At 37.2% G+C, this 10047-nt stretch overlaps 1 pseudogene; it reads right to left on the reverse strand.

Moving 5' to 3' along the window:
- Nucleotides 1-2064: 2064 nt before the first annotated feature.
- LOC143409898 (akirin-1 pseudogene) lies at nucleotides 2065-3140 on the reverse strand (annotated as a pseudogene).
- Between the last annotated feature and the right edge of the window lie 6907 nt (nucleotides 3141-10047).

The following is a 10047-nucleotide window of genomic DNA, read 5'->3' on the forward strand; positions in this document are numbered from 1 at the left end:
TTACAGTTGGTTTTAGAGGTGAGATCAATCTTAGGGACTCATACTTTCAAATTTGATAATTTGGCTAACTCTGGGCAATATGATTTGAAAGGGTAAAATTTCTAAGCTGCTTCTAAGCTGCAGAGCCTGAGTTAAAATGTAAAAGACCAGGCATTGTGTTGTTAAATTCCTCTGCTACACCCAGAACCTGAAATTCCTGAGGCAGTTAAGACAAGGCCCTACTGGCCATTTAGCCTAGGGCCCTGTGCAGCTTGTCAGTAAGCATACAGGGCCCGAACCAATCAGTTTGAATGTGTACCCCGCTTAGGAGTAACCAACTAGCCCCGCCCAATCTGTTCCTGCCAATGAATGTGCTAATCATGTCTCAGAGTTGTTGTACAATTTTCCCACGTCTCATGATGATTTGTTCTGCTGTATGCAAAGTCCCCCACCCTCCCCAAAAAAGTGTACTTAAGCATTGTTCAACCCCTGCTCTGGGCTCTGGCCTGCTCTATCCTCCTGAGTGAGCCTGGAGCCTCAGCGTGCTAAATCAGAATCCTCAATAAAAATCCCCCTATGCTTATGGCATGAAGCCAGTCTCTTGTGGTCTCTTCCTCCAACGCTTCACCAGACCCTTACAGTTTTTGATTCTTTTGGGTACATACCTTGGAGTAGAATTGCTATGCCCTATGGTAATTCCACCTTTAATTTTGAGGATCATACTATTTTCCACAGTGGCTGTACCATTTACATTCCCTCTAACAATGAGGGTTCTCATTTTTCCACATTTTTATCAACACTTATTTTCCTATTTTTTAAAAAATTAAAGCCATCCTACTTAGTATGAAGTGGTATCACAGTTTTTTTGCATCATCTAATGATGTTGAATATTTTTTATGCCCATATTGATCATTTGTATATATTCTGTGAAAAATGTCTTTTTAAATTATTTGCACATTTTATTTATTTATTTTATTTTATTTTATTTTATTTTATTTTTTAACAAATAGCTTAAGTATTTTATTTGCAACTAAGCTTGTTAACACTATATAATGAAAATGTACAAAGAATAATGTTGCAGTTTTTGGTTAGATTTAAGTCAGACATTCATTAATAAGGAATCTTCGAATGTGAATATTCCAGAAATTTCTCTAAGCCATCTGATCAGAACAACTGTCTCTGAATATTACCTTACTTTGGAAGGTATTGGCATACATTTGAATTAAACTCAAAAATTTTCAAAATAAGCCATAATTTAAAAAAACTATTCTATGTTCAAACTAAAACAATTTTAATAGAACTTTCCTTTCCAGAAACAATAAGGGAAACAAGGCTTTTTGTAAAATGTGGTCCTGAACAAGTCACAGTAAAAAATAAATGTATACTTAACTCCACCTCCTCAAAACAGAGGCTACTTTCTGCTCTGCAGTCTTGGAAACAAGGTGAAGAACAGCCTATAAGCAACTTCGGGTAGGGGGTTGCCAAAACAAAGCTCAAGCAGTTGAACATGGACACCTCAGAAGAATTTGGGGGAACCTGACCAAAGAATCTGAATTGTATTTTTAATAACTAATACAAAGGTGAAGTGGTTCCTCCCAAGTAGCAGTGCTGCTGGGGCCTGGCCCAGTCCCTTGCTCACCTATACTATGCTCCCGAGAAAACCCCAATGCTTCTGCTCCAGGAGAGACTGTTTCCCTTTAGAGGTTCAGTGTCCAGGGAGCTCTTTGATTGTATGAATGAGGTGAGTGGCGACTCCACGGGGTATTTTAAGGCTTGGAGTCAAAGATTTTTTTTTTTCCTAACACGACTAGGTAGAGTCCATGTGTCAATGGCCTGTCTCCAGTTTGTTCTAACTTCTTACCACACATTTGTAGATCTAGGACCGAAGACCTTTGCTATACCATCATAATCACATCTAATGTCCATCCTAACTTATGATTCATATTCTGTGCCTGGAAACAGTCCCTGTATTTAACAATAATACCTACACATAAAACAATCCACTGTTACAACTTATATGGTCACAAAACATTAATGATCTTCTATAGACCAAGCAAATGTTTTTAACCATAATTGTCTTGCATCAAATTCACAGCCAGAATCCCCAAGATCAAAAAAAAATTTGCACAATACAAATAATAACTTAAAATATACATACACACACATACACACACTCTCACACACACTTCTTACAGAACTGTGCTTGGGGAAACTCCATTTGTTGAGTGCCACTGAAGGCATATTTTGCTAAACTGCTGCTCCAGGTATTTTTGTTTGGAAAAATCTATCACAGTAGGGCACAGCTGTTTATTGGATGAGCAGAAAAGAAAGATATGCTTGTGGCAACCAGAAAGTTTTAAGGTCTTGCAAGTTGTATAAAATGGACCTGCAGAAACGTTTAAGTGTTCTCAGGATGCAAAGTTTTGGAGCTGAAATGTGATATCAAACCAGTTGCAAAAAGTGTACAGCAGCCATCTCTTGAGGTCAAAAATGGTACCCAGATAATGCAAGAAAGCTTCAGGATACATAGCTTGTTGGTCTTGTCCCATATCGCCGCATAATCTGATCATGTGTGAATTTCACAAAAGATTCGTACTGTTCTGCTAGTTTGGTGTTGAGGATTTGCTCATACTCCTCCCGAATTTTATCTTCATAGTCTTTTAAAAGCCTCTCACATATTATTCCAACTTGTCAAAGGGTAAAGGTGGGCTGGTCCTTCTTCATCCAGGAGGAACCTGGAGAACTAGGTGCTGTGAGTGCTGAGGAGTGAGGCTGGCTTTCTGAAGTACAAGCTTCACTCTGATTAAGAACAACTTCTAAATGTCTCCACCTCTGATAACGACTATACTCTTGCTTTATGTTCTGAAAAATTTGCTCCGGAGTTGGAAGGCGCCGCTCGCTGCCGGGCGGGGCGGGCTGCTGGGGAGTCCGCGGCGGGGTCTGCGTCTGAAGCGGTGGCGGCGGCTCCGCGTCCGGGGGCCTGAGGCCCGGAGTGGGGCCGGGCAGAGGGGCGCAGCGCCGCCGCTTCGGGGAACCGGGGCTTAGCAGCGCCGCCTCGAACTCCATGGGCCGCTTCAGCGTCGCCCCGCACGCCATGCCGCTGAGGGGCCAGGGACCAGGGGCGGACGCGGCGGCTGCTGCGGCCCAAGCTCCGGCTCCTCAGCGGGGCTCGCAGGCCAAGCCGGGTCCAATGGCGCCTCCAGCACCTGGCAGCCATTTGCACATTTTAAAATTATGTGTTTTAAATTGTTGATTTGTATGAGACACATAATTTGCAAATATTTTCTTCCATTTTCTGAGTTGTGTTTTCCCCTTTGTCATTATGGTCTTTGAAGCATGTTTTATTTTTAATATAGTTCAATTTACCTATTTCCTCTTTTGTTAATTGTGCTTTTGGTGATGTACTTAAGAAATCTTTGCCTAAACTAAGGTCATGAAGATATATATATGGGTTTCCTTTGAAGAGTAGGTGATGTTGCATATTTCCTATCATAACAGAACTCATATTGCTCAGTGATATTTTGCTTTGAGATTGGAGCTAGGGGACGAATATGAATATATTATCCCCCCATCAATTAAATAAAATCAAGGCAATCAAGACATTTGCAATTATTGAAACCACATCACTTGAAATTTTTGACTGGACAGTCTTCATACTGTGATAAAATTTGTGATTTATTTGTTCATTTATTGTACTAGGAATTGAACCCAGGGGTGCTTTACCACTGAGCTACATCCCCAGTCTTTTTTTATTTTATTTTTAATTTTGAGACAAGATCTTGCTATGTCCAGGTGGCCTTGCTTGCACTTGGTGATCCTCCTCCTTCAATCTCCCAACTTGCTAGGATTATAGTTGTATGCCATGGTACCTGGCTAAAATTAATAACTTAAAATTGTTAATTTGGGGCTGGCCTGTAGCTGAGTGGTAAAGCACTTGCTCTGCATGCACAAAGCCTTGAGTTTGATCCCCAGCTCCAAAAAATAAAAGACAACCCCCCCAAAAAAAACCCACCTAAAATCATTACTTTGATTATGGGAAATGTTAGTTTTCTGGAAGGTAACTGCTCTTGATGGCAGAAGACTTGGATGCTTGGGGTTGGAATTCTTTCATTCACTGACTTTTTTATTTTAGAACTATTGATTATTCCTGACATTTTTGTACAGTTGCCTTGCATTAGAGCTAGATTCCAATGTTCATTGCATTTGCAGTTGGGAGGCCAGTTAGCTTTTTCAGAGCAGAAAAAGCAGCAGAAGCCTTATTGGAGCTGATTGAGGAGTAAAAGGAGGAAGTGTGGAAAGACTAAGTGAAAATCAGTTTTTAGCTAAAACAGAAGGAGACGAATTAAGGGAATTTCTTTTTTCTTTACTCCATCCTTCCTTTCCCACTTCCCCCCTTTTTTTTCCTTTGCTTTTCTTCCTCTCTTTGGCTTCCCTCTTCTCTATGCTTTCTTCTTTCTAAATTGAATAATATTAAGTATATTTATAGATTAGTAGTAAAGAATTAGTAGAGATATTGAAATACAGAAGGAGGGGATATCTGGCCTGACAAGATACTAACATATGGGAATAAGTGAACCCATCTGGAGGTTCATAACTTTCATAAGTGAAGTCATTCTATTAAAATAATTAAATAAAGGCCTAAAAAGGAAGGGAGAGAGGATTGGGCAGTTGAAGGAACCTAAAGATTTTTATTTTTATTTTTATATGAATTAGCTTCATCTGCCAAGAGTAAGTTTTGACAAATCTGAAAAGTGTTGGGGGTCTATAGTACTTGATAAAAGATAATTAGTAGAATTATTAATAGTTTTGAGAAACTGAGAATTTTAGTGACCCAATTTCTATATTTGTCTTTATATGATTTTCCCTGTATGAAAAAACTGAATTACAATGTGGTATAGAGATAACATAGAAGGTTTGCAGGAACTGTGAGGTTGAAGGGTAGAGTGGGTAGGGATGGGAGTTGAGGTTACTAGAGAAAAGGTAATGAAGTGATTGGTAGTCTGTGGAAGATGAAGTATGGCCAGGAAGAAACTGAAAGGGGAGGTATAGGGCACTGGATTCTTTGATTAAGGTCAAAAAATAGATAAATGATAGGAGGAAAGAGATTAATGTGATTGGTTTCAGAGATGAAGCAAGTGTCATGGTAAAGTCCAGATTATTGCATCACAGTAGACTACTGAAGTAAGGTAAATACAATTCTGTTTGTTTAGATAAAGTATAGTTGAGGCATGTACATGATATGGGCTATGCTCTGAAATTGTCTAGGATAATGTCATGGTGAGGTAGAAGGATCTCAGAGCTTAAATAATCATTGAATATGGAGAGTGAGGATGAAATGGATTCAGTAAGGAGCATTAGTGTAGCAGAGGTGGATAGCATGTGTCTCAAAGAGCAGGGTGCAATAGGGGCTAGAGGTAGCCATGAATTAGGATACTGATTTTTCCCCTCCTGTTGAGTGTGTTGAATGTTGCAGAAGGGGGCATATTCACTTGATTGGGTATCATACAGCTAGTAGTGTTCTGTCAATACAAACTAGACTTTCTACTTTTAATGACAGTAGGATCCAAAACAATGAATTCCTTTTAAAATGAAAGTCTGAGGGCTTCACAGAGCTCAGTGGAATTGATTGGAAAGGAAGAAAAAAACAGGATGATCAATAGGGGATTGAAAATATAGTGGAAAGGAGATGAGGTTGTGTGAGAAGATAGGTGACTAGAGGGCTCAGCATTTTGTGCAGGGCTTTTGGATTATATTGTGTGATTGGAAATGATTAAAAACAATACTGTCTGGCAAATTTGTCAAAGAAAAATGAAGTCAGTTTTTACTTTTGGGTAATAATATGCCCACCAGGTGGCACTCTGGCTTCATATTTAGCTACACAAATAAATAGCTAGAATAGGCTTGTAATGGGGCCAATGTTATCTAGGTCTTTCTCTGCTTTTCTTTTTTGCTATGAATTTTGGTCATATTTTTTTCTGTGTATTTTTAGGTTCATTTATTTATCACCACTGCAAATAAAGCAAATACCTATTCCAAAACTGGCTGCTCCAAATTGTCTTGTTGTTACTTGGGTGACCAACCAACCGAAGCACCTACATTTTATTAAGGAAGAACTTTATCCTTCTTGGTCTGTGGAGATAATTGCTGAATAGAATTGGGTAAAAGTAAGTTCAGAAGTTAATTTATTGTTAATATAGTGTGATGTACAGGTCAAATAAAGATAATACCTACTTTTTAATGCTTAATATCTCACTGCTATAATCCTTCAACAGGATCTAATGAGAACTTATGCTCTGCAGCTAAAAACACCTGTATCTTCCTATTCTCGCTGCTTTTACCATGTCTTTTTTTGGTGTGTCTTTTTAAAAAACTTAATTAATTAATTTTTATTTGGTCTTTTAGAGTCTATGTCTTTTTATAGTAGAGTCCCAAACTGCTGTCCTTGGGAAGTCAGTCAGGGAGATGTCAGAATGAATTTAAAAAAATATATATATTGGTGTATTATAATTATACACAATATTGGGATTTATTGTTACATATTTTTACATGTGCACAATATAACAATATAATTTGGTCAATTTGCAGAACAAAAAAATTAAAAGCTTTGATATCTCTTGTTAAAATAACAACACACAAGAAATTTGGAAATCTATCACCAAACAAAGAGTGTTGCCCTTCCTCTTCTTCCACTTACTTACCCACAATTTCAGTTATGTTTTGTGTCATCTCCCTCTATCCCCTGTTCTCTATTGTTTCTGAGATTGAGGGCAGAAATACCAAAGATGACCATTATAGTGAGAATGAGAGGATGTATAATTAAGAAACTTAAAAGTGAAAACTAAATTTTAACTTAGGTTCTTAGTGTCTTACACACTACTAAGCCTATTTTATTTTATTTTATTTTATTGGTACAAGGATTGAATCCAGGAGGGCTTAAACCCTGAGCTACACCCTCAGCCCATACATGTGTGTGTGTGTGTGTGTTTGTGTGTGTGTGTGTGTATGTGTGTGTGTGTATACACATACTTATATATGTACGTATGTATGTACGTACATACATACTATATATATATATATATATATATATATATATATATATATATAAATATGTATGTATATCTATATATATGTGTATGTATATATATGTATGTATTTGGTACTGAGGCTTGAACCCAAGGGTGCCTTTTTTATATTTTAGAGACAGGGTCTTGCTCAGTTGCTAAGTGCCTTGCTAATCTCCTGAGGCTGGCTATAAACTTGCAATCTTCTTACCTCAGCCTCCTGAGTTATAGGGATTATGGGCATGTAGCACTGTGCCTGGCCTGAGTCTATTTTTAAAATAAATGGTTTCATCTTATTGGTTGAATGATCTTTAATATTTTGCTGCATGCTACATGAATACAAATAAAATATGTAGAAAGAGTAATGTTTTAGTTCAGAGTTCATTGGATATACTTTTAAAAATATATTGACTATGAATTCCATAAAAGCCCTCCTGACAAAAAAGATAAACTAAGTTATAACCAATTCAATGTTTATTATTAATATAGCTAGTATATTATTTTAGACACAGTAGAGTTGCATTTTTTTAAAGAGAGAGAATTTTTAATATTTATTTTTTAGTTTTCGGCGGATACAACATCTTTGTTTGTATGTGGTGCTGAGGATCGAACCTGGGCCGCATGCATGCCAGGTGAGTGCGCTACCGCTTAAGCCACATCCCCAGCCAAGTTGCATTTTTTTAAAAAAAATATTTTCTTAGTGGTCAGTAGGTGCTCAGAATCGAACCCAGGGCCTCACACATGCTAGGCAAGAGCCACAACACCAGTGCCCTATAGTTGCATTTTTATGAGCTTTCTTGGTCAATTGGAATATCTTCTAAAAGCTGTGTACATTTACTATTTGTACCTACCTATTTTATAAGAATTGGTAAAACAAATATTTAATTGTATTTTTGCTCTCATGATATAACTTTGGTTGTGGTTTTGGTTGAACTGATAAAGAACCATGATGGGAATGTAACATCTTTTTCCACCCAGCACATTATGATAGCTTTTCTCCTCTTTCTTCTCCCTCTTCTTCTTCTTCACTCCCTCCTCCTTCTCATCCTTCTTCTACATCTTCCTCCTCCTCCTTCTATCCCTGCTGCATCTTTCTCCTCCTCATGGCTTTGCTCATGCTAAGCAAATCCCTACCACTGAGCTATATCCCCAGCCCTAATACTTTTTTAAAACATTTTTTGTTCTAATTTGTTATATATGACAGCAGAATGCATTACAATTCATATTACACATATAGAGAACAATTTTTCATATCTCTGGTTGTATACAAAGTGTATTTACATCATTCATGTCTTCATACATGAACTTAGGGTAATGATGTCCATCTCATTTCACCAACATTTTTACAACCCTTGCCTCCTCCTTTCTTCTCCTTCCCCTTTGCCCTTTCTAGAGTTCACTAATCTTCCTAAGCTCGCCCTCCCAACCCCACTATGATTTTGCTTTCTTATATCAGAGAAAACATTTGGCATTGGTTTTTTTGGAGGTTGGCTGACTTTACTTAGCATTATCTTCTCCAAGTCCTTCTATTTACCTGCAAATGTCATGATTTTATTCTTTTATTGCTGAGTAATATTCCATTGTGTATATATAGCACATTTTCTTTATCCATTCATCTACTGAAGGGCATCTAGGTTGGTTTCACAGTTTAGCTATTGTGAATTGTGCTGCTATAAACACTGATATGACTGTGTTCCTGTAGTATGCTGTTTTTAAGTTCTTTGGGTATAGACCCAGGAGTTGGATAGCTGTGTCAAATGGTGGTTCCATTCCCATTTTCCAAGGAATCTCCATACTACTTCCAGATTGGCTGCACCAATTTTCAGTCTCACCAGCAATGTATGAGTGTGCCTTTTTCCACACATCCTCACCAACACTTATGGTTTGTGGTCTTAATAGTTGCCTTTCTGACTGGAGTGAAGTGAAATCTTAGAGAAGTTTGGATTTGCATTTCTCTAATTGCTTGAGATGCTGAACATGTTTTCATATTTTTGTTGATTGAAAGTATATCACCTTCTAAGAAATGTCTGTTCAATTCCTTGGTCTACTTATTGATTGGGGTATTTGATTTTTGGTGTTTGGCTTTTTGAGTTCTTTATGTACCCTAGAGATTAGTGCTCTATCTATTAGTGCTTTCTCTTTTGCTGAGAAGCAGCATTTTAGTTTGAATCCATCTTATTTATTAATTCTTCATTTTAATTTTTTCACTATAGGAGTCTTATTAAGGAAGTGGAGGCCTAAACTGATATGATGAAGATTTGGGCCTACTTTTTCTTCTATTAGACACAGGGTCTCATGTTTAATGAGTTTTGTGTATGCTGAGAGATAGGGGTTTAATTTCATTTTGTTGCATATGGATTTCCAGTTTTCCCAGCACCATTTGTTGAAGAGGCTATCTTTTCTCCAATGTATGTTTTTGGCACCTTTGTCTAACATAAGATAACTATAATTATGTGGGTTAGTCTCTGTGTCCTCTATTCTGTACCATTGGTCTACCAGTCTATTTTGGTGCCAATACCATGCTGTTTTTGTTACTATTGCTCTATAGTATAGTTTAAGGTCTGGTATAGTAATGCTTCATTATTCTTGCTAAGGATTGCTTTAGCTATTATGGGTCTCTTATTTTTCCAGATGAATTTCATGACAACTTTTTCTATTTCTATAAGGAATGTCATTGGGATTTTGATTGTAATTGCATTAAATCTGTATAATGCTTTTGGAAATATGGTTATTTTGACAATATTAATACTGCCTATTCAAGAACAAGGGAAGTCTTTCCATCTTATAAAATCTTCTTTAATTTTTTTCTTTAGCATTCTGTAGTTTTTGTTGTAAAATTGTCTTTCACTTCTTTTGTTAGATTGCTTTCAAAGTATTTTTTGAGGCTATTGTAAATGGGGTAGTTTTCCTTATTTCCCTTTCAGAGTATTTGCCACTGATATACAGAAATGCCTTTGATTTATGGGTATTGATTTTGTGTCCTGCTACTTTGCTGAATTCATTTACT

This window comes from Callospermophilus lateralis, chromosome 11 (genome assembly GCF_048772815.1).
Source record: "Callospermophilus lateralis isolate mCalLat2 chromosome 11, mCalLat2.hap1, whole genome shotgun sequence".
Lineage (NCBI taxonomy): Eukaryota > Metazoa > Chordata > Mammalia > Rodentia > Sciuridae > Callospermophilus > Callospermophilus lateralis.